The 25,092-nt window shown below is 43.8% G+C and overlaps 1 protein-coding gene and 1 pseudogene across 1 annotated transcript in view; one reads left to right on the top strand and one right to left on the bottom strand.

Annotated features, from left to right (window-relative positions):
* LHFPL2 (LHFPL tetraspan subfamily member 2) overlaps window positions 1–25,092 on the bottom strand; it is a 148,228-nt gene that overhangs the window by 44,202 nt on the left and 78,934 nt on the right. The window lies entirely within an intron of this gene.
* The window catches only part of LOC146352173 (uncharacterized), a 49,735-nt pseudogene continuing 28,730 nt past the window's right edge, over window positions 4,088–25,092 (top strand).

Here is a 25,092-nt window from a genome sequence, read left to right as displayed (position 1 = left end):
GCCACCTTCAGATAGGCACTCCCTCTGTCTTCTTTGCCTCAGAGAGGGACACATTGTGGAAACCTGCTCACTCTGCCAAGGTTTTTCTAAACAAGCTCATAGAAATCAGGCCGACAGGCTGCACGCAGAACCTTGGAAGAGGGCACTGGCTGCTGTTGAAACCCCTAAATCTGTAATGGCGCAACCCTCCACTTTGGGGAAAGCGTCTCACAGGGGAGAGGAGACAGATAAAGCACAATCTCCCATTTCTCCCTATGTGCCAGCTCTAACCACAGGCAGGACAGAGAAGCCACTTACTCCAGGGAGATCTCTAATGCTGTCTACAGCAAAAAAGTTGTCCAAAAAGGCTTGAAGGCCTAAGATCACAGAGCCAGAGACAAAGAAGAAAAAGGAGGACAGAGATGAGAGAAAGGTGCATATGAAGAGTTCCAGAAACCTTCCTCCACTGCTGCCGCCGCTGCTGCTAAACTCACCAATACCTACAAGATCCGAGTTGGTACCAAGACACGGTACAGAGGAGGTATCAATACCGAGGGTCAACGTTGTACAAATAGCCTAGACGTCTGAGGGTGAAATCTGGGAACCACTCCACTGCGTGAGAGATGACAAAACACCACCTTACCTCCTTACTTACCTCGACACCAGGAATCACCCAATTCTAGAGCCTCATGCTATCCTCGGGACCGTAGGCTGGACTCGACTTATGCACCTCGTCATCAATCTTGTTCACCAATGTTGGACTGGGAGAGACACTCGGAGTGGTCCCTCCCTCCCAGGCCTACTTATTACTAGAAGGATTGGAGACACAGACAAGATGACTGGTTCTATCCCTATATGGACATGGACCCATGTCACCCTAGATCTATCCTGACAGCAACTTTATCGTGTCCCCCTGCAGAAGCAATGCCTCAGGCTCGATGCTTAGAAGACTCTGATTCACTTCAGCAAATGCTGCCGCCATTACCACCAAGGCAGGCACAGCTTTCAACCATCCCACAAGATGACCTTTCAGCACTTTCTGACAGGCAAGAAGAGGAGATCCCTTCTCTACTGGGAACATCACCACATTCTGCTACCGATGACTATCAGTCGGATTCTGCCTCATACTCCTCTACTGCACCATCGATTTCTTCTCCGGATGGAGCAGTAGGATTGCAGGACCCGATTTTGCCTTCTGAAAATTTAGGCCATTTCTCTGAACAAATATTGAGAATGGCGCAGTCCTTAGGGATAGAAATGCAACAACCTGTTGAACGCTTGAAGGACCCAGTGTTTGATGTTGTTAACACTGAGACTTCGATGCCAGTCACCATCCCTTTCCTCCCAATGTTGCTGCAGACTGTAAAACAATTGTGGAAGACCCCAGCATTTATGACACCCACTTCAAAAAGATTGGAGAGCATGTATAGAGTGCTGGAAAAGGATGCTGAATTTCTGTTCACTCATCTGCACCCTAACTCAGTCATCGTTGAGCCAGCTCAAAGCCACTCACACAAGCAACACTCTGATCCAGTAAATAAGGAGGGACACAGATTGGACCTTATGGGCCGTAGGATTTATTCTTCAGTCGCATTAAGCATCACAGTGGCTAATTACCAGGTGACAATGGCAAGGTACCAACTGTTCATGTGGGACAAAATGGGATCGCTCCGTGACCATTACCTGATGACCAGAGAGAATTAGCAAGGGTATTCCAAGCTGAAGCGACTCGTGTGGCAAGACAGCAGATCAACACTGCACGCCACCAGTCGGATTGTGGTGCTAAGGCCATGATCGGTGCAATTGCCCTTCGGAGGCATGCCTGGCTTAGGTCGGCCGGTTTGTATCAAGAAGTGAGATCACGTACTGAAAATCTTTCATTTGACAGCGCCGGTCTATTTAATGCGACCATGGACTCGGTCCAGAAAGCGAAGGCCACAGCCGAGATGGGACTTGCTCAAGCCCCAACTTCGTTCAAACCTCGCCACTGGTTTTGTCAGCCTGTTTTTCAACAGCAGAGACACAGGGAGATCACTACCACAGACAACAACAAGGTCAACATCAGACAGCACTGAGACATTTGATCTCATCTGATCTCGGAAGCTAAGCAGGATCAGCTCTGGTTAGTACTTGGATGGGAGACTGCCTGGAATCAGGATTCCTGCACTGAGCAGGGGGTTGGACTTGATGGTCTTGTAGGCTCCTTCCAACCCTATGATTCTAGGATTTTCTATGATTTCTCTGTCCTGAGGAAACAGTACCCACCATCAAAGTTCCGTTCCGCTCATCATAAGTCCGATCCAGGTGGCAAGAATCATCTTTGACTTGAGTATAAAATGCCTCCATTCACCAACTACTCCTCAAAAATTTGGGACGCATCTTTCTCTGTTTTTCCCAGCACAGGTGCAAATCACATTGGATTCTTGGGTACTGTCAATAATCAGCAAGGGATACAGGATCGAGTTCGACACCCTTCCCCGCTTCGGTACTGTCAGGTCAACACCAGCATTGGATATCTTGGAAGCAGAGGTATCATCACTACTGGAGAACGGTACGATCCAGCAAGTGTCACCTCATCAACGTCTCCAAGGTTTGTATTCCCAATACTCTGCTGTACCAAAAAGGGATACGCCCAATCCTGGATCTGTGGGACGTGAATTCCTTCATTACACCACAGACGTTCCGTATAACCATGTTGACTACGATACTACCGCTGTTGCAGAGGGGCGACTGGTTCACATCCATCAACCTCAAAGATGCATATTTCCACATTGCGATTGCAAAATTGAGTCAATGCCAGCTTTGTTTTACCGTGGAGACACAGGTGTACCAGTTTTGCATCCTCCCCTTCAGCCTCACCACAGCACCAAGAGTCTTTATGAAGTGCATGGCAGTGGGTTGTGCTCACCTCTGATTGCGAAGAGTGACTCTCTTTCCTTACATCAACAATTGGCCCATAGCAGCACCCTCACAATGGGACCTTCTCCATTCTGTGTCCCTCACCTGCAATCTCCTAGCTGCCCTCGGTCTCTACATAAATTATCAGAAGTCTTCTCTGAACCCAACCCAAACCATTCCGTTTATAGGCACGGTTTTGGGCTCCACTCTTGGTTGTGCGTTTCTCCCAAGGAGCCGGGCGGATGCACTCATGACCTTGGTAGCAGCCGTTCTTCGTTTGGGTATTGTAACTGCCTTTTCCATCCAGCAGCTACTGGGATTTATGGCAGCTATGACTGTGGTGGTCCCATTTGCCCATCTCCAAATGAGGAATCTTCAGTTGTGGTTCAACGAAGTGTTCGATCCCTCAACTGATGCGAGGCGCATTCATCTTCACATCCCCGAAAAGACTGAAGAGTCGCTTCGATGGTGGATCTCCCTCGCTCATCTTCTCCCAGGAGTGCCTTTTCACTGAGCACTGCCGTCCAGGTTGCTCACAATGGACACCTCCCTACGGGGGTGGGGGGCACAATGCAGATCTCTCAAGGTGCAGCGCTTTTGGACAGCATCAGAGAAAAGAAAACATATCAACTATCTCGAGCTGCTCACAGTCCAGAAAGCACTGAAGGCCTTTGAAGTCGATGGTTTACTATTTGAACAAGCAAGGGGAACAAAATCCCCCCCTTTAGTCAGACTTACACTGAACCTCCTCAACTGGTGCATTGTGAAGGGAATCTCCCTGATAGCAGTACAAGTAGCAGGATCCATCAGTGTTCCGGCCAATATGCTCAATCGGTCGTACCAGGCGTTGCACGAGTGGTAGCTCCACTCCGAAGTGCTACAGACTTTATTCAAACAGTGGGGAGACCCCCAAATAGACCTGTTTGCGACAGAGGATGACAAAGTATGCTGGAATTATTGCAGCAGAGCAGGCATAGGTCAAGCCTTGTTGGGGGACGCTTTCCTCCTGAAGTGGAACTAGGGATTCTATTTCCTGTTCCACTGTTTCCTGCGCTAACTCAGGTGCTGTCAAAGGTCCTGGATGACAACACAGACTGCATAATTATTACACCATGTTGGCCGAGACAGGGATGGTTCGCCCCATTGCTCTGTCACTGTTGGGGGCAGTATCTCCGTCTCCTGATGACAGCAGACCTCCTGTCCCAGCGGAATGGTCGCATTTGACATCCGATCTCCGAACACTGAAGCTGACAGCATGGAGACTCCAAACCTGCATGATCTCTCACACATTTCGGAACCGATCTTAGAGGTGGCTAGGAAGCCAGCCACCAGACGTTCTTATGCCCTTAAGTGGGGAAAATTTTCAGCATTTGTGATTTCGATAGAGTTGGACCCTGTTACTAGTTCCATCTCCAATATTTTACAGTTCTTGTTCTCCTTATTTGAAAGGGGGCTTAAGTTCTCATCTATTAAAGTGTACTAGGCAGCTATTTCTGTATCGCATGATCTCATACAAGGCTTTACCATTTTCTCACACCCTCACGTTCAACAGTTTCTCCGTGGAGTACGGAATCTCCGACGTCCAGTAAAAATGATTCCAACTCTGATTCCAAGTTGGAGTTTGTCAGTAATCCTTCAGGCTTTGACAGTTAAACCATTTGAGCCTCTCGCTAAAATCGACCTTCTTGTTTTATCTTGGAAGGTGGCCTTTTTAGTAGCAATGACTTCAGCCCATCAGGCTAGTGAGTTAGCAGCTCTTAGGGTGGATGATCCTTATATGGTGTTCCATAGAGATAAAGTTGTACTCCACCCAGATGTGCAATTTTTGCCTAAGGTGGTTTCGGTGTTGCACGTCAACCAAGACATCGTTCTGCCTGCCTTTTTTCCATCCCCAACTTTGCAGCTGGAGTCAAGACTGCAGGCTTTGGATGTGAGGTGGGCACTGGCTTTCTATAAATCTAGAACAGAAGTTTTTCGCAAATCACCGAGGCTTTTTGTATGCTATGGGGAAAGAAAAAAAGAGTCTCCCATTGTCAGCTCAAAGACTAGCTTCCTGGGTTACACAGACTTTCTCACTTGCCTATGAACTGGCAAACCTGGATTTGGGTAGAGTGACGGCACACTCTACAAGGGCTATGGCAACACCGACAGCATTTGACTGGGGCATCTCCATCCTGGAGTTGTGCCATGCTGCCACTTGGGGAACCCCATTGATGTTCATATGGCATTATCATTGGGATGTGAGGTCTCGTGCTGACTGCTCTTTTGGTTGCACTGTTCTTTCATCTGTATTATGTTAGGACACTGACCCACCTCTGGTAAGTGAACTTGCTACTCGCCCATATGTGTGATACACAGAGACCATGAAGAAGGACAAGTTGCTTACCTGTAACTGGTTCTTTGAGTGGTCATCTGTGCATTCACACAACCCACCCACCGTCCCCACTTCGGTGTCATGCTATGGTTCTTGTCTGATACTGAAGTGTTTGTTCATTCAGTTTCCTTCAGTTTTGAGGCCACAAGGGGTCTCATCGAACTGAGGGAATAGGCAGGAACCCCTCCAGACATGCGTGATGAGATGGTGGGGGAGGGTTCCCACCAAAACCTTCTCAGCTTTAGAAGTTTCCTGAATTGAGGCTCCGCACAGGCGCAGAGCCCATATGTGTTCTATATATTTTAAATTGTTTTATTGTGTGCTGTTTGGTTTTAATTTTTGTGAACTGCCCAGAGAGCTTCAACTATTGGGCGGTATAGAAATAAATAAATAAATGTGTGAATGCACAGATGACCACTTGAAGAACCACAGTTACAGGTAAGCAACCTGTCCTTTTTTTTTTCTTTTTGAATTTGTGCAAATTCCCACATGCAAATTTCCACAAAATGAGCAAATCCCCCCCTCCACGTGCATTTTCACACTTTAGCCTATGGGGGAAAATGTGCATTTTTGGCCAGATTTGTTGTATTTTTGTGTATTTTTCCATGACAATATTTGCGCAAAATCCCCTAAGGTTAGAAAAACGGTCCGCAAGTCTGCGGAATCTGCCTGATGGGGGAAAGCTGGTCTGCTGCGGAATCCGCTGGTCAGATTCATAAAAATCCAAACTCATTTGGTACTGTTGTGGATTTCTCCAACATCCCTACCTGTGGCCAAAGAAAAGAGAGTTAAAAAAACTAAAGAAAAGTTAAAAAAGAAAGACACCCCACCTCCCAATTTCTGTCTGGCTGGTATGAGCCTGAAAGGGCTTTGCATGTGGTGGTTCTTCCACCACCGACTCTCCTTCTCCCACTTCTATAGGAGTGTCCTGTAAATGATACCTTTCATTGTATCAACTATTTTTGAATTAAATTTTATTTACATATATCCTATAAATATGACTGACATAATGTGCTGTGTAACTCAAAAATGTAAAACGCTCCTACATCAGCACTAGTTGTTCCAATTAAAAGTGTCATGTTGCCTTTTTTGTATTTCTTCTTCTGAGACTGAGGGTGGCTTCAGACTAATAAGAGCCACACAGTAGCCACTTAAAAGCTCACCATCCACGTTGGTGACTAAATTGTTAACAGAAGCCATAGTATTAATTGGTTGAGAACTGAAGAACCAGCAACACTAGCTCCATTCACTCCTACGCAAGCTGCAGCATGGGTCCCTTAACCCCCTCCTCGCCGGTGTGAACAGTAACTGGTTTCGACAGAGTCTTTGCCTTCTTATGCACTTAGGGGCACAGTCCTATGCACGTTTAGACAGAAAAAAGTCTTACAACTCCCAGCATTCCCCAGCCAGCTATGCAATGCTATGGCCGCTAGTCAGCAGCTAGATGGCCATAGGATTGGTTGGTTCCCGGGAACTGACCTCAGAGCCCGTGCTCCGAGGTTGTTTCTAGGAGAATCAACCTGCACCCCTCCCATGCCACCTCACAGGCAGCACAGATCGGCCCCGTGCTCCACGCTCACAAGAGCAGCATGAAGCAGGGGAAACGGGGCGTTCCAGGGGGCAGGGTGGGAAGCTCGGAAGTGCTGGTACGACATTTCCTATGTGTGGTCCGGCCAACGCACCCGGCGCTCCAAGGTCCTGTAGCTAGACAGCCAAAATTGACTGTCTAGCCACAAAAGCAGGGTGTCAGGAGCACGGAGGAGATGTGCTCCTCACCACTCCTCTCGCCCTGCAGTGGATACGCAGTCGCCCCCGAGTTTGGAGGTGACCATCAATCCCCATAGGATTGCTCTCTGTCACTTAGATCCAGACAGTTCTTTAATTCCTTTATCTCCCCATCATCACCATCAAGTAGCAACAGTGCCTCTGTCAGGATCTTCTCCTTATACACCTCAGCTGCTCACTTCTGTTTGTGTGTGCCTGGTTTGCAGACACCTGTGAGCACCTGCAGTCCACAGATGAAGAACTCTGCCTGTCCACTGATGCTGAAATGTGGAGAGGAAATAAAGAGCTGCTTGTCTGCACTTCAGCTTCTCTGGGAGAAAGCAGCTGATGTGCATCGTTGAGGGGAGCTACTATCCTTGGAACCAGGAGCTATCCAGGGACTAGATGGCAAGTCCCTGAGGGCTGGACTGAGCCCCTGGGCCACCTTTCCTTAGCTTGCTATGTGGTTCATTGTAACTGGGTGGGGAAGCAGTCACCTATGTCCTCTGACAAAGTGGTTATGTCCAGTGATACATCCTTCCCTGCGTTTCCAAATTGTTAGGAAAGGATGCCAATAGGATACAGCAACGATTGTCTGTGTCCAAGTAGTGTCATGTTCCTCTCCAGATATATGGATTTTTCTCTTTCTAATGTTGGAAAGGAAATATGCCAGCCCACTCCACCTGTATCATGAAAAATGAAATGAGAAACAATATGGAACTTAAGTAAACATCTAGTAGGATACTGATACCATGAGGTTGTGATTCATACCTGTACAATCTCACTTAAACCAAAACTTGACATTTTTGTCCTTTAGTGGTAAAAAGATCAGATATCTAATGTTTTTCAACATCATCAGTGTTCCAATTTCCTGGACTATGGATTTGTTCCAATTACTCTTTGTTATTATATTTCAAATTCCTTAGGTCTACAACCATAGCATTGTGTTTTGAAAACTTAGTGAAGATTTGCCGTACTTCCAAAACCTATTAAATCCTCTATATGGGAAAAAGAATGCAGACAGCTTGGTATTCCTTGGTATCTCAAAAGAAAGGTGCACAGGGGGAAAAAAGTGTGTGCTATGCAGAGCAACCTTGGCCACAAATACTGGGATAGCATAACTGTTCAAAAATTTTTCAAGTGGGAGGGAAATTAGGATTCTTTCCTCTTTTGTTCCAGATGAAATCATTCCAGATGAAATCATTTAAGGTTCAAGATTCCCAGATGAAATCCCCTTTCTTGTACGCATACATCATCTCTCCAAACACAGCCAAACATTCATTCTCCTGTAATTAGGACAACCTTGGGATAACCTTCTATTGCTCTAAATCAGGACTCTATAATTGAACTCTATAAGAAAAAAGATGGCCAAATGCTGAGTGAATCATTAATGTTTTATACTGCACATTAACACAAACTGTTCTTAATAAAGATTGCAGCACAATCTACCAGAATATTGTACTGAACAAGCCCATTCTACTGACATATGCAGGACCAATTCCTATTGACTTGTTCTTAGAGTGTAAGGACTGAAGAAAAGTCTAGACCAGTGATCTTCACTAATTTTCATGCAGGAGCCACTTTGGCTCCAAGCACTGCCACCAAAGCCACTTGGGGACTTTCCCAGGCCATATGAAGCCTCTCCTCTTCCCCCTGCCCCAGGTCAATTGGCAGTGCTCTGCACCTGACTGAGCTGGAGACCTTTTTGGGCTTCCCCTCCTCATCCACCTCCACATTGTCCAAGCAAGACCTCAGTCAGTCAGTCATCAGGCAGGCAGGCAAATTCCAACAGGCTCACTTGGTCCTTGGATTTGGATGGATCTTCTTTCTCATCGCTGAGCGAGTGTTCTGCTCTACTCAGTGTTGCAAAATCTCCCAGCACAGGTCCTCACTGTTCTCTGTTTCACGCCTGTGCATTCAATTTCCTGCTTCGACTCTGGCTCCTGTGCAGTGCACCATTACAGCTACCAAATCACATGGCTCTTTGCCTCTTGGGCTCCTCCTCCTCCACAACTAATTCGCTGATTGCTCCTGCATTCTCCCCTGCACCTCAGCCACCTTACAGCTGGCAAGCAGCAGATCTCCTGAGTTCCAACCAATGAAGCTTCCTCCAGATCACAGCAACTGGCTCACTGCTAAAGCAAACAGCAAGGTAAAGGTAGAGTACCCCTGCTGATAGAGTGAGCGCTACTGCAAAGAGAGACTGTGAATGAAAGAGAGGGGTGGACAGCCACACTTGAAGTGACTGGGAGCCACCAGCAGCCCTCAGGCCTTGCAGCGAATAACTCTGGTCCAGACAGAGGAAGGAAGGGTAAAATAACAAGATCATAATTCTCACTCAACAGGCCACTCAGAATTTTAGATAAATGCAATCCAGCTTTTCAACATTGGAAACCTAATATACATGACCTTATACTGTATTATAACTGAACTGAAGTAAATATAATTGAAATAATCATATATTCTTTTCATGGTAGTGGTGGTGGGGATAGTGTTAAGAGGCCCATGCTGAATGGAAGACTGTGGCTTTCTAGTGATTTTTATAAACTTCAGTTGGTGTACCAGTTGCTGGAAGACAGACTTATCTATTGTCATTTGTGCATTGGAGATTTCTAGGCTGCATTCTGATCTGTGCGTTAGTCCCCAGGAAGTGCAAATCAGGTTGGTTTGCTTAGAAATGCCACAGCAAACTGCTTGAGCATCCCTCCCTCTCCCCTACCTTGCTTGTTTTCTTTCAGAATGGTCATTTATCTATCTGCTGCTGCTAGATTTTTTTTTTTAGTATTTCTGATTGTGTCTTGAATTTTCAGCCATTCAAAACTTTTGAACATTCCCTAACTCATGTAAATGTAAAAGCGAAGAGCAAATTAGGAGGGCCTATAAACATAAAAAGTTGTCCTAGATCACTTACTTTGCTTTTAAACAACAGTGCCTGCCAATTATGTCAAACCTTCCCTAAAAGTGTTTAGCCTATTTTTAAACCTACTAATGATGTACATTGGATAACTTCCCTGAACAGTTTCTTCCACACACTAACTTCTCTGGTTGCAAACTTCTTCCTGATACATAACTAACAGCTCAATCCTATGCATGTCTACTCAGAAGTAAGTCCCCTGGTGTTCAATGGGGTTTACCCCCAGGGAAGTGTGTAGAATTGCAGCTAAAGCTGTAATCCTTTGCCTATTTATGTGGGAGTAAGCCCAATTGAATTAAACAGGACTTTCTTTTGAGTAGACATGTATAGGACTGGACTGCTTCCAGACAAGGGTTTTATTGTGCAATCACCCTGCCTCATTCACAGAATTTTATGGGGGGGTCTAGATATCGTCATCTTCCATTTCTAACGTTCCCATGTTTTCTGACTGCTTCCTTCTCCCCTTTTTTCTTGCCAAAGAAAATGCATTAAGGAAATAAAGACAGAACAGCTACACAATGCCTTCTGATTGGTAATGCTAGGTGCCCTCCATCTAGAAGCATCCTGAAATTTTTAGGCCCATACATTCATGTTATGATGCATTTCCTACACAGAAAGTATGTTTTTGTAGGAAAAAGCATGAATGAGGTGTGTATTTCATCATATATAATGACTGTATATGTATCCATTCTGCTGCTTATAATATGCGCATCACTGGTCACAGCTTCCCAGCAAAATAAATCAGAATTGGATACATTGGAAAAGAGTTCAGAGAAGGGCAACAACAATGATCAGGGAACTGGAAACTCAGTCCTATGAGGAAAGATTGAAGTAACTTGGTGTGTTTAGCCTTGAGAAGAGAATCAGACAATGAAACCAACTGTCTATTGAGGTGGCAGGCTCTCAGTCGCTGGAGGTATTCAAGCAAAGATTGGACATCCATCTGTCAGGGATGCTTTAAACTGGATTCCTGCACTGAGCAGTGGCCTAAATGTTCAACATTCTCCCCTTCTCCATGCACCACAGCCTAATCTATTCAGCAGGGTCCCCCAACCCCTGAGTAGCATTTTCAGGGGGCTAAAAGGTTTCCTGTGGGAAGGAGGGGATGGGAAAGTCTGCCTCCAGCAGCCCAGTCACATGTGCCTAAATCTCAATCAAATTCAATGGTCCTTGGTTGAACTTAAGCCATTTACAAATTCAGCATTTTACAAGAAAGTTACAAAAAATGTTGTGTCAGTATTTGGAGGACAGATCATGAGATACAAACAGCAGGAAACAAAGCTTGCTTAACAGCCATTTGTGATCAACAGCTTCTCTATCCAGAAGAATCTGTGACAAAGAAGTATATGTAATGAATCCTGTGACCCACTGATTTATGGCTGAGGCATATTTTATTTTTAATTGGTAGGCAAGCACTATCACTTTAAGTCAGTGATGGAGAAACTATGGTCCTCCAGATGTTGTTGGACTACAACTCCCATCATCCCTCACCACTGGTTATGTTGGCTAGGTCTGATGGAAGTTGCAGTCCAACAACATCTGGAGGGCCACATATTCCCCAGCCCTGCTTTAGGTTTTCAGACCTCTATAGATGTATAAACATGGCAGGATGAATGTACTGTTTCTACAGCCTATGAAGGGCTATTTTAACAGAACCTATCTTTCCCTTCTGCTAACCTTCTGCTTCAACTGGTTTTGCTGCTTCCTCTTTATTTTGCTGCTGATTCTTCCTCTTTTGATTACTTTTGCTCCTTTGTCTCTTTGCTCTAGTGGTTCCACCTCCCCACAGCCTTGTTGTTGTTGTTCAGTCGTTCAGTCGTGTCCGACTCTTCGTGACCCCATGGACCATAGCACGCCAGGCCTTCCTGTCCTGCGCTCTCTCCCGGAGCGTGCTCAAGTTCATATTCATTGCATCCGTGATGCTATCTAGCCATCTCATCCTCTGCCGTCCCCTTCTCCTTTTGCCTTCAGTCTTTCCCAGCATCAGGGTCTTTTCCAGGGAGTTTTCTCTTCGCATTAGGTGGCCAAAATACTGGAGCTTCACCTTCAGTATCTGTCCTTCCAATGAGCACTCAGGGTTGATTTCCTTTAGGATGGACTGATTTGACCTCCTTGCAGTCCAGGAGACTCGTAAGAGTCTTCTCCAGCACCACAGTTCGAAAGCATCAATTCTTCGGCGCTCAGCCTTCCTTATAGTCCAGCTCTCACAGCCATACATTACCACTGGGAAAACCATAGCTTTGATTAGACGGACCTTTGTCGGCAAGGTGATGTCTCTGCTTCTTACTATGCTGTCTAGGTTGGCCATAGCTTTCCTCCCAAGGAGCAAGCGTCTTTTAATTTCAGGGCTACAGTCACCGTCTGCGGTGATCTTGGAGCCCAAGAAAGTAAAATCTGTCACTGCTTCCATTTCTTCCCCTTCTATATGCCAGGAAGTGATGCGGCCAGATGCCATGATCTTCGTTTTTTTAATGTTGAGTTTCAAACCAGCTTTTGCACTCTCCTCTTTCACCCTCAACAAGAGGCTCTTGAGATCCTCTTCGCTTTCTGCCATTAGGGTGGTATCGTCTGCATATCGGAGGTTGTTGATAATTCTCCCAGCAATCTTAATTCCGATCTCTGATTCATCCAACCCGGCATTTCTCATGATGTACTCTGCATATAAGTTAAATAAGCAGGGTGACAATATGCAGCCTTGTCGTACTCCTTTCCCAATTTTGAACCAATCGGTTGTTCCATGTCTGGTTCTTACTGTTGCTTCTTGACCCTTGTACAGGTTTCTCAGGAGACAGGTAAGGTGGTCTGGTACTCCCATCACTTTAAGAATTTGCCACAGTTTGTTGTGATCCACACAATCAAAGGCTTTAGCGTAGTCAATGAAGCAGAAATAGACGTTTTTCTGGAATTCTCTTGCTTTCTCCATGATGCAGCGAATGTTGGCGATTTGATCTCTAGTTCCTCTGCCTCTTCGAAACCCAGCTTGTACTTCCGGTAGTTCTCGGTTCGCATACTGCTGAAGCCTAGCTTGTAGGATTTTGAGCATCACCTTGCTGGCATGTGAAATGAGCGCAATTGTGCGGTAGTTTGAACACTCTTTGGCGTTGCCCTTCTTTGGAATTGGAATGTAAACTGACCTTTTCCAGTCTTGTGGCCACTGTTGAGTGTTCCAGATTTGTTGGCATATTGAATGCAGCACTTTAACAGCATCATCTTTTAGGATTTTAAATAGCTCGGCTGGAATACTGTCATCTCCGCTAGCTTTGTTGTTACTAATGCTTCCTAAGGCCCACTTGACTTCACTCTCTAGGATGTCCGGCTCAAGTTCAGTGACCGCACTATCATGGCTATCAGGGACATTCAGATCTTTCCTGTATAGTTCTTCTGTGTATTCTTGCCACCTCTTCTTAATCTCATCTGCTTCTGTTTTGTCCCTGCCTTCTTTGTCCTTTATCATGCCCGTCTTTGCACAAAACGTTCCCTTGAGATCGCCGATTTTCTTGAAGAGATCTCTAGTCTTTCCCATTCTGTTGTTTTCCTCGATTTCTTTGCATTGTTCATTTAAGAAGGCCTTCTTGTCTCTCCTTGCTATTCTCTGGAACTCTGCATTCAGTTGGGTATATCTTCCCCTTTCTCCCTTGCTTTTCGCTTCCCTTCTTTCGTGAGCTACTTGTAAAGCCTCATCAGACAGCCACTTGGCTTTCTTGCATTTCTTTTTCTTTGGGATGGATTTCGTTGCTGCCTCCTGAACAATGTTACGGACCTCCGTCCATAGTTCCTCAGGCACTCTGTCTATCAGGTCTAATCCCTGAAATCTATTCCTCACCTCCACTGTATATTCATCAGGGATATGATTTAGGTCATACCTGAACGGTTTAGTGGTTTTCCCGACGTTCTTCAATTTAAGACGAAATTTTGCAAGAAGCAGCTCATGATCTGAGCCACAGTCAGCTCCAGGTCTTGTTTTTACAGACTGTATGGAGCTTCTCCATCTTTGGCTGCAAAGGACATAATCAATCTGATTTCGATATTGACCATCTGGTGATGTCCATGTGTAGAGTCGCCTCTTGTGCTGTTGGAAAAGAGTGTTTGCTATGATCAGCATGTTCTCTTGGCAAAACTCTATTAGCTTTTGTCCTGCTTCATTTTGTACACCAAGGCCATGCCTGCCTGTTATCCCGGTGATTTCTTGACTTCCTACTTTAGCATTCCAATCCCCTATGATGAAGAGGACATCTTTTTTGGGTGTTAGTTCTAGAAGGTGTTGTAGGTCTTCATAGAACCGATCAACCTCAGCTTCTTCGGCATCAGTGGTTGGGGCATAGACTTGAATTACTGTGATGTTGAATGGTTTGCCTTGGATTCGTACTGAGATCATTCTATCAATGATCTATCAAGCCCCACAGCCTTGGCTTTGTCCTAATCTCCATTATCTCAGTTCCTGCCCATAAGCCTCTGAGTGACTTTGGCTCATGATTTGCTCTCCTGCATGCTTTGTCCACTGTATGTTTTTCTGTTCTTTTTCTCTTGCCTTATCTCCACCTAAGCAAGTTTACTTTTCTTCTCTAGTTAGTGCTTATGCTTCTTGTTCCTCATTTCTTCTCAGCTTTTGCTTGGGAGTACTCCTGGACTTGGCATCACTCCTGGATAACCAGCTGGTGACAGTGGCTAGCCAGGAGTGTTTTTTTGCACAGCTTAGGCTGGTGTGCCCACTACATCCTTTCCTGGAAAAGGCAGGTCTTGTCACAGTTACGCATGCCTTGGTTACATTCAGATTAGATTACTGTAGTGTGCTCTACATGTGGCTGCCTTTGAAAAAAATATCCAGAAAACCCAGTTATGCAAAATCTGTGCTGACCAGAGCCCATTTTTCAGGCTATATAATGTTATACCAGCTTTGCTGACTCAAAATTTATTTCCAGAACCAATTCAAAGTGCAGTTTTTGAACCATAAACCCTTAAAATGTTTGATATCAGGATAATCTAAAGGACCTTCATCCACCTGAGCCTATCTGTATGTTTTGATTCTCAAGAGAGGCCTCTCACCACATCTCACTGTCACCTGAGGAGTGGCAGACTGGCATATGACAGCAGGGCTATAACTCAGTGGTAGAACAGATGCTTTGCATATGCCTGAAACCCTAGAGCGCTGCTGCCAGTCAGTGTCAAAAAGACTGGGCTACATGGACCAATGGTCTGAGTCAATATAAAGGTAGCTTCCTATGTCCTAAATAGTGTTGTAAGATTGGAAATTTGGAGAGGGTTAATGGAGCCAGAGATCCTGCTGGAGATCGCCTTAGTGGTCTTGGCAATGTTGGCAACCACCTTTTGTTAGAGGACACAGAGGATGTGTTTCCATGGAAACTAAATGTTTAGACCTTTTCTGCTTGATATTGGATCATTTCAGAATGTTCTAAACAAGAAAAACTGATCAGAGAAGGGGGCAGATCTTTCCCCCTCCCACCTAAGAATGAGGTAATTCAGATTATTGTGTATGAAGAGAGACTGCAGGAATGTGAGCATATTATGGTGCTGGCTGTCTCCCTGGAAATCTGATGTGGGAGCAGTGGACTTTGGCTGTCTGGACTTTGTAGTATTAAACCTATGGCTATATATTTGCTTAACTTGTATATTTGTAAATAAATGCAATTATTATAAAACACCAATAAGCACCTAATGACTTCCTCCTAAGGGAGCCAAGCCCAGACAAGCACTGTGCCTCTGGAATTTCTCACTGTTCAGAGAAGTGAGGTAGTGAGGTGAGCTCATCTCCAGTGCATGTCTAACAAACAGCATTTCCAAAATCCACCTGGTTTGCCAACATTCACATATTGATGTTCGCCAGATTTCATTCACACACACACACACACACACACACTTTATATATATCATATATACTCACAAAACACTTATTGATAAAGTAGGCATAATCATGGCAGTCAATTGCACTATCATTGTCTTCACCAACGATTAAACAAAATAGAAAAGTTTAAAAGCAAGCAACTAGAAGAAACCAAGAAAGGGGACTTGTGCTGCCAGTGAGTTATGAAGCTTTACAGAACAGTAAGGTTAACTCACTACGAAGCTTATTGAAATATTTTTCATTTCTATCCCATTTATGAGATGCAGAAGCTACATTAATAAACAACGCTCAGGTGGCTCAGCAGAAGAGGAAGGGCCGTAGTTCAGTGATAGAGCAGATGCTTTGCATACAGAAGGTTCCAGGTTCGATTTCCACCATCTCCAGGGAGGGCAGGAAAAACTCCTGCCTGAAACCCTTGAGAGCTGCTGCCAGTCAATGTCGATACTAAGATAGATGGACAGATGGTCTTCTTACGAAGTCTTTCTCTTTTGAGTGAACAGTTGTTGTTGTTGTTCAGTCATGTCCAACTCTTCATGACCCCATGGACCATAGCATGCCAGGATATAACCCAAACCAGATGCTTTCCAGCTCCTGTCATCTTTCCCCCAGGGTTTAGTTTAAAGGCTGCTCTGCCACCCTTCTTATGTTTAGCACTAGCAGTCCGTTCCATTTTGGTTCAAGTGGAGCCCCTCCCTCTTGTACAGGCCCAGCTTGTCCCAAAATGTTCCCCAATGCCTAACAAATCTGAACCCCTCCTCCCTGTACCACTGTCTCATCCACACATTGAGACTCCTCAGCTTTGCCTGTCTAGCTGGCCCTGAGTGTGGAACAGGTAGCATTTCAGAGAAAGCCACCTTGGTGGTCCTGGATTTCAACCTCCTACCTAGCAACCTAAATTTGGCTTCCAGGATCTCACAACTACATTTCCCCACACTGTTGGTACCAACATGGACCACGACCACTGACTCCATCCCAGCACTATCTACTAGGCTATCTAGACAGTACATGATATCTGCAACCTTCGCACCAGGCAGGCAATTCACCATGCAGTCTACACAGCCATCGACAGTCTACACTCCAAATATTGCTTTTGAAGGTTCTCAGTACAAATTGTATCCCCCACCCCTGCTTTCCCTTCTCTTTCTCTCTCTCTCTCTCTCTGTGTGTAGGCTTCAGGCCTCAAGAATACTCCTTCCCACAGTCTTTAAAGATGCCTGGAACTCAGCATCACCAACAATGCAGCTAATTTCTCCACCAAAACATAACTTGGTGAAGGCTGGAGCATCCCCAATAGGACTTAAGTGTTAAATTCATTTGCTCAGCTAATTCCCCCCAAACTAGCTTGTGCACTGAATCTTTGTAAACCCCAATAAATGTGCCATTGTGATGTCATCCTCTCCAACAGTGTCTGAGTGTGAATCTCTTTGGGTGGGAATCGCCTTCTTAGCCATAGACGCTCTATTGCCAATGTCTAAAGATTCCTTATAAGCGGGTGTGTGAGTCTTGCTAGAATGTGTGCAGGTTTGTACACGTACAGTCTAATTCAGTATATGGCAGATAAGGCAGTATAAGTCAGTATAAGGCTGTATAATTCTGTACAAGGCAGTGTTGACAATACTAGGCTAGATGGACAGATAGCCTACTTCCTATTTTCCTAAAAGACTTGTGGTTACATCTTTTAAAATAACTCCTTGCAGGCCTCTTCTTTTTGGGAAATGATTATTCATCTCCAAAAAGAAGGGACATCTAAGGAAGAAGTAATTGCACCTGTACTTCTGATAAAGCCCTTGAGAGTGCCCTTAAAGATGACCGATGTGACACTGAATTTTTTCCTGAAAATTTTCCAGTGCTTAATTTTTCTATGGAAAATGTTCCCTTCCATAAGTTCATTTGTAAAAATGAATGTATGCCAATTGCAAATCCAATATTAGGCAAGCTTGGCAGTTTCAAAGTTGTAATCATTGTTTTTCAGGTGATTATGCCTAGCATACATATATGTCACTGAAGTACACGTATGTTTCAGAGTGAAATGGATCTAATAAGCACTGACAGCAAATCTGAAGGTGACCCAATAACCTTAGTGGAAGACAGTTGAACTCAGTTAAAATAGATGAGCGGTTGTCAGCATATCATACACAGTTGTTTGGATTGGTAAAATTAATTATTCTGTCAACATTTTTCAGTACCTTTGTTTTTTTGTCTTAAATTTAAACAACGTAAGAGAAGTACATGCTATTGTCTTTACATTTTTACAAGTATTCCAATAAAAAGTTATATATAATGTAATCTTTAAATCACATTATATGTGCTTTAATTGTTTCCCCTCAAATATTTCAGGTCAAATACTGGTGGTGTATTGGGACAAAAAAAATAACATGGAATACTTCTTTTTTTTAGCTTTGTTTACTAAATGCAAGTAAAATAAACATGTTAAATTAGATCTCTCTAGGGCATCAGACCATTTTCCAATGCAAACTGAAAATTTTCCCTATGCAAAAGACCTAATCTGCATCTGAAAATTTTCTGATATGAACTGAATTTTCCCCAATGCAAATGGTCCTATACAAATTAGCCTACTTTTCCAGAAAAGTTTCCAATTCAAAATTTTCTGGAAACCCACATCACTAAGATACAGGGAGGCTGCATGTGTGGCCCCAAATTCATTAGGACTGCTATATTTGGAGAACACTTTATTCCCAGCTCACACATTTCACAGTCTACATTCTAGAAAACAAACATACAAATCCATCCTGCTTGGAGCAATTTATTCAGCCCTAAAAAAAATTAACTTTAAACACAAGGTCTTGTTTGTTGATGAAAACAGTATTTTTTAGTAAGGTTTTTGGGTGATCATCTTCAAGGAATGAACTGAAACGGGGGGGAAGGGTCAGGAAAAGATGAACATCTAATAATTATACACAGAGACTAGTATTTAGGTTTGAAATACAAACATGGACTTGAAATACAATTCTGGGGTTATTTTGCTACAGATGTGCTCATAGGGTTCCAGGAAAGAAAAAAACATGCAGAAACTAACACAGCTACCCCTCTGGAAGCATGCAAAAAAGCAATTAAAACTCAAAGAGGTTTGCAAAGGAGAGAAAACTAAAAATGAATCAGAGAGATACAGCTGCATGGACAGTAGAGGAACAATGAATGTTTCTGGCAAACAGTTGATACAAGATGGAAGAACTTATAAGGAATGAAAACAATCAAATCCAGCAGGTGGTAAGGAGTGATTACCAAATCAAAGTCAGAAATGGAATGTTAGGCCAATGTTACAATACCATAAGATACAGAACTTATCTTATGCTGAAGTAAAAAGAAGTATTTAAATGAATAAAGTGTATGGAAAGAAATATGAGAGAGAGAGAGAGAGAGAGAGAGAGAGAGGGTACAACCTTGTGGACAACAAACCACTGAGAGAAGTCATTATTGTTATCACCCTCCACCACATGAGGGCAATGTTACTTCAACAGAAGTCTGTCCATAAGGCCGTCATTCATACATATACAAGACAGGTGCAACCTCACAATCCTCGGAAAACTTTTACCATCCTGCATATGACGTTTAGTGCCTCAACCTATTCACCACCATTCACTGCTGTCTCTTCCTGCCATGAGGTGTTTTAGTGGAACCTCAGCCTCTGTTGTGATCTTAAAACTCAGGTTATTATGAGAGATGAGTGAAAGGAAAAAAAATTGCATGGATAGGTTCACCGAATTAAAAGAAAATCACAACATCTCTACTAAAGTTAGAAAAAATATTGATTGGGGGAAACTACCCTAGTAAACCACACTGAACAAATTTGTGGTTTGTCTTGAATATTTTATTTCAAAGACAGGATTCAGTGACAGAACTTTGAAATTACAAGGCAACAACTCATCCAAGTTCTTTTATGGAAGAAGTGCTTCTCATAAGAATCACCAAGAGAAATGCACCCCACTTGAAAGAGGCCAGATCTTCCCCTCTTGCAGTCATTTGCCTCAGATTAATAGATACAAGATGCTGCAAGGCTAAGAAAGCACATCCTATCTAGAAGACCACCCAAACGATTATAATAAAGCACAAGAAGATAAACCGCCCTGGTACAAAGCAAAAATGCAAGAGGTGAATGTCTAATGTAGTTAGTGACAGACATAAGGTTAATAAAGGATGAAAGCAATAATAATAATAAAGAAAGAAAAGGGAGAAAGTATTGCAGGATTTTGCTCAAGTAAGCAGCAGAAGAAAAAGAAAGAAAGAAAGAAAGAAAGAAAGAAAGAAAGAAAGAGAAAGAAAGCAAGCAAGCAAGCAAGCAAGCAAGCAAGCAAGCAAGCACAAATGACCCAATTCAGATAATCACCTAAACCATGAGCTTCACCACACAAGGCTAAAATCCCACATCCTTATCAAGACTTCTGCTTCCAGAATCTTTGCAGGATTAAGATCGGCTACTTTACACGGGCAGATACATGCTCTGAATCGGGGAATTTCTTTCTCGGCAAGTTCTATATGCTAGAACTTTTTTTTAAAGAACATTTTACAGCCACTAGATGGTGCTGAGGTTATAGCAGATTTACATTTATTACTGCGTTATCTCTGATCTTTTAAAAAACGGGATAAAGGTCAGAAAGTGCAAGAGAAGCCCTGGAGATTGACAACATTGTGTAAAGGACCCACAAACTTCCATGAGTGAGCAATCATGAGCCTACAATAAAAGCCTCATGTAGAAATGCTCTATGGTCCAGCTGATCAGGAACAAACCCTGGACAGCCTGGGCTTGCATTATCCCCTGCCCCTTTTTTCCTCTGCTCACAAGAGAGCAAAAGCTTCTGTTTTGACTTTAGAACAAAGCAAAGTTCCATGTTATTCATGACCTCCAGGAACTATTATTTGTTCAAACCATAATTTCATATCCTGGTATATTAACTAACTTTTATTAGAACAAATCTCAATTCTGTGTTCCCAAGTTCACAGAACTGGGGTTTGTTCTAAAGCAAAAGCAGAAGATTTCACTTTTATCCTCTTGCATGTGGAGGAGTAGCAGTGTGTGCAGCAAGGTTGCACCACAGCTTGTTCCCAATCCCTTAAACCAGTGGTCCCCAATTCTTTTAGACCCATGGGCACAATTGGGAATTTTATAACCTGTTGTGGGCACCACCACAAAACAGCTCTCATGGAGGATGCAGTTAGTTACAAAATGGCTGCCGTGGGGGTCTGGCTAGTCAAAACAGGTGGGGAAAAGAGAAATAGTGAGACAAGGCTGGGAGGGGGGGAATAGCAAGGCAAAGGGGTAGAGGGGAAAGAAAGAGTGAGGCTAAAGGATGGGAGTGGAGAGAAACAGCAAGATAAAGGGGTGAGTTGGAGAGAAACAGCAAGGCTAGGGGCTAGGAAGGGAGAGAAAGAAGGCGGCTAGGGATGGGGAAGGGAGAGAAAAAGTGTGGACAGAAGAAGATTGGCTGGAGCCTGGAAGCAACATTTTCCTTCTCTTCCTGCCCACTGAACAGCTGATTTACAGCAGGTTCAGGAACAGGAAGGAGAATCTGGCATCCTAACATTTTTCAAGTTTTTTAAATTTAAAAATAAAATTTGAAGGGGGCAGGGAGCGGATAGCTTTGCAGGTGCCATTCAAGATTGCCACAGGTGCCATGGTTCCAGTGGGAGTTTTGTTGGGGATCCCTGACCTAGACTATGGCTTAAGTCAGGGGTGCAAAAAATGCATCAGGTGGGCCAAATGCGACCCATTTCTGGCAACCTACCAGACTCCCCCCACCCCCAGCATCTGCTAAGGTAGTGGCACTGCCTGTGGTTTCCTGCGCTAGCCTGGGGTTTCTTGAACTGATGAGAAATCAGAGATAAGGAAGGGATTCCCTTGCTAGCATTAGCACTTACAAGAGAAACCACAGGGCATCCCTTGCTAGCACTAGCAAGGGGTTGCCTTCCTTTTCTCCTCTCTCTAGCAAAAGAATCCCCAAGCTTGTGTGTGTGTGTGCAAGCATGTGCCTGTGTGGCCCCCTGGCACCGCTTGATGCACCCCTTTGGGGCCATCGTACACCCTTGGCTTAAATTATCATCTGAACTGGATGAAAGAAAACTTTAAGCTATATTAAGAACATAGGCCTTCAACTAACCACAGTGGTAGTCAGAGAGTAAGCAAAATTAAGCATCGAACTCCTCTTAACTATGATGGTCAGATGTAGATGAAAGCTAAAGATACCTAGGTACCTCACAAGAAACACAAGAACTCTCAGATCTTGGAAAATCCAGAGGCTGTATGCAGTAAAGATTAGGCAGTGGTCTGCGACTTTCATGACTCGGCATCCTGAGGAGTCCGATAGTAGAGCGCTTGAATAATGTGTCTGCAAAACAATTAGCTGAGAGAGCATTATTTCTGCTTATGTTTAACTTTTAAAATCTCAGAGAAGAGCTGCTTATGGAAGGAGAATGGACAAGCCTAAATATAAATAGGGAACAAAGAGGGTGGGAGATGCCATGGAAGATAAGGGGAGGAGATCGTGAAGAACATCAGATACTGGCACTGTAATCTTTTGAAGTAAACTCTATCTTTTAAAAATATAACTTAGGGTGACTTGACATGGAGGGCATAAAACAGGAGCACAAAACAGCCCAGGCAGAATCGTTGGCTATCTCCAGAGATATCTCCATAGCCTGAATCTAAGAGCCAGGCACCTAGCTCCCAGCATCAAGTCCATACAAACAATCTATGATGGCACATTTATCATGTTTAACCTCAAAACAACCCGTTATTTATGTAAAATAGCAGTCCTGAAGTCAATGGGTTTAATACTGGACTATGTGCCAGGCCAAGGATTCATTTTAAGAGTTTATAAGTGTAAAGTCTGGTTTAACAAACTTATAATAAATAGTAATTTTATGGAAAAAAATTGAAGTTGTTACAAATTCAATTTACATTTTTAAAAACCTGGATTTAAGTTGCACCCTACTCACAAGTAAACAGAAAAAGAAAGGCAACTCTTTCTGATTTTTCAGCAAGTAGCCCATTCTCATTGATGCTTTGAAGATTACAGCCTACACAAGCCAGGAAAAAGTCAAGCACTAAATCAGATTTATAGATATTATATTGCCCTTAACTCATAAATTAATAACGCAGTGGAAGAACTAAAGTCTTCTGCAAGTCACACAAGGTCTGGAAAGAATTAGTTAAAAAAGCTCTACCTTGCTTGTTTCTCTCTACAGACCTAAGTCATAGTCAGCCTAATCATGCAACAACACTAGATGTTGTGTGTGCTATTCCCTATCGTAATTTTAAAAATCCACCATGAACTCATTTCATGTTATAAATGGTTTTTCTTTGAAATGCATAATTTATTTTACAGATGTTTATGTTTTATTCAGGTGAAAAAAGAAACCTACACAGCTTTATTGCACACCAACATGAAATGGCATACAATGAGGCTACATCTGCATTTAATTAAATTCTTTCAGAACAAAGTCCATGTTCATGTACAAGGCTCACATGGAGGCAAGTTATGCTGCAGTACTGATAAGGAATTGCACATACTGTCCATGCCATGTCAGAATCAGACAGGAAAAAAACATTATTCCACAACTGAAAGCGAGCAGCCTGAGTTCTGTTTGAATCCTGAATCAAAATTAGATTCCCCGGAACTTAATTTGCAATCAGAAAGCTTCATGGTACATTTGATTCAGTTACTAATATTCACAACCACTTTGCAGGTTCTTTATTTAGGGCACCAGCCAACAGAAGTTCTTGCTGGTTCTATTCTTGCACCTCAAAATGCTTCCCCCTCCTTGAAAACTCTGCTGCATTTTGCCCAATAATCCCCACCAGCTGACTGCATAGCAACTCACCCACAAGGATCCTGAAACCCACCACTTGGGAATCAAAATGTAAACTACAACCTGGTGTAAATTAATAACTGGGTGGACTAGCCCCAACCCTCCCAAACTGCTCCTCTGAGGTCATAATATTTTCCATTCAACTGCTACACCCACACATCTCCTTATTTATTTCCTACATTTCCCCCAAAGAGCTTAAGGCAGCATATGCATGATTTCCCCAACCCATTTTTATCCTCACAACTCAGAGAGGTAGGTTGGGCTGAACGAGAGTGAGTGATCCAAGCTGTTCCAGTGAGCATCATGGCAAGTAGAGATTAGAACCTGGATCTCCCTAGTCCAAGTCCAATTGCTACACCATGATAGCTTGCTTCAGGCATAACAGTGCCGGTTTTGAGGGCCCTTGGTCAAGACATCTTCAATGGGCCCCTCCCTCAGTGAGTCGACCTTCTCACCAACCGTGTTACCAGCCGCTGCTGCTCCTCCTCCTCCTCGTTATCGTTTGCTTGCTTTATAGGCAGGGAGCCAGCGAGCGTAGGCGGTGGCAGCTCCTGCTCCCCTTCTCACCATGACTATTGCCTTGACCAGAACAAGAGGCAGGTGAGAAAGCAGGTTGCAATGATGAAAAGGAGGAGCAAGTCCAGGGGCTCTTGTCAGTGAGCCCCTGCTGGTGTGCCCAACCATGCCTACCCTTGACGCCGGCCCTAAAGCATAACACATTTATTTATTTGTTATTACATTAATTTCATACCTTTTTTCCTCTTGGAAGGAACCCAAGATAACTCTTCTCCTCCTCTCTGTTTTATCCTCACAACAATTCTATGAGGTAGGTTAGGCTGAGAGTCAGTGACTGGCCAAAAGTCACCCAGTTAGCTTTGTGGCTGAGTGAGGACTAGAACGTGGATCCAACCCAGTCCAACACTAACCACTACACCACACTGACTCTCATATTCCAGCTTATTAACTGAGATAAGCATAAGTCTTGTCCCGATGCCTTCCATCCTTGTGTTGCTGCCCCTTCCCTCCTCCCTTCTCCGTGCATCTCAGCTGAAGACTTCCTGGTAATTAACCATAGTTTGCCCCTATATCTGATCTGGGAATCTATAGTTGCAAAGTAACAAATGAGGATTTGAAACCATGTTCAAACCATGGTTTTGGATCCTGGTTTGTTCTGAACTTGGTAACCATCATTTCCTGGTTCAGACATAACAGCAAACAGTTAATTAACCTAGGAAGTCTTCAACTGTGGTACTCCAACAAGAGAGGAGGAGAAGGGTGGCACAAGTAGGCACCAAGTGCATGGATATTTTGGCATAATAAGCTAAAATATGCTACATGTGAATCAGACAGTTGGCTCTAATTACACTGTGCATACAAAGAGACGGAAGAGAGGTTAAAGTAGGCTGGCTGGAAAAGGACAGATATGACTGGCATCTGCCTACTGTAGAACAGGACAATAGCTGATATTCTATCATTTGA

Source organism: Heloderma suspectum, chromosome 2, assembly GCF_057233095.1.
Source record: "Heloderma suspectum isolate Gila_16-S chromosome 2, 16-S_ref, whole genome shotgun sequence".
NCBI classification, from domain to species: domain Eukaryota; kingdom Metazoa; phylum Chordata; class Lepidosauria; order Squamata; family Helodermatidae; genus Heloderma; species Heloderma suspectum.
The sequence above is the reverse complement of the archived record's forward strand: the minus strand, read 5'-3'. Positions and strand labels throughout refer to the sequence as shown.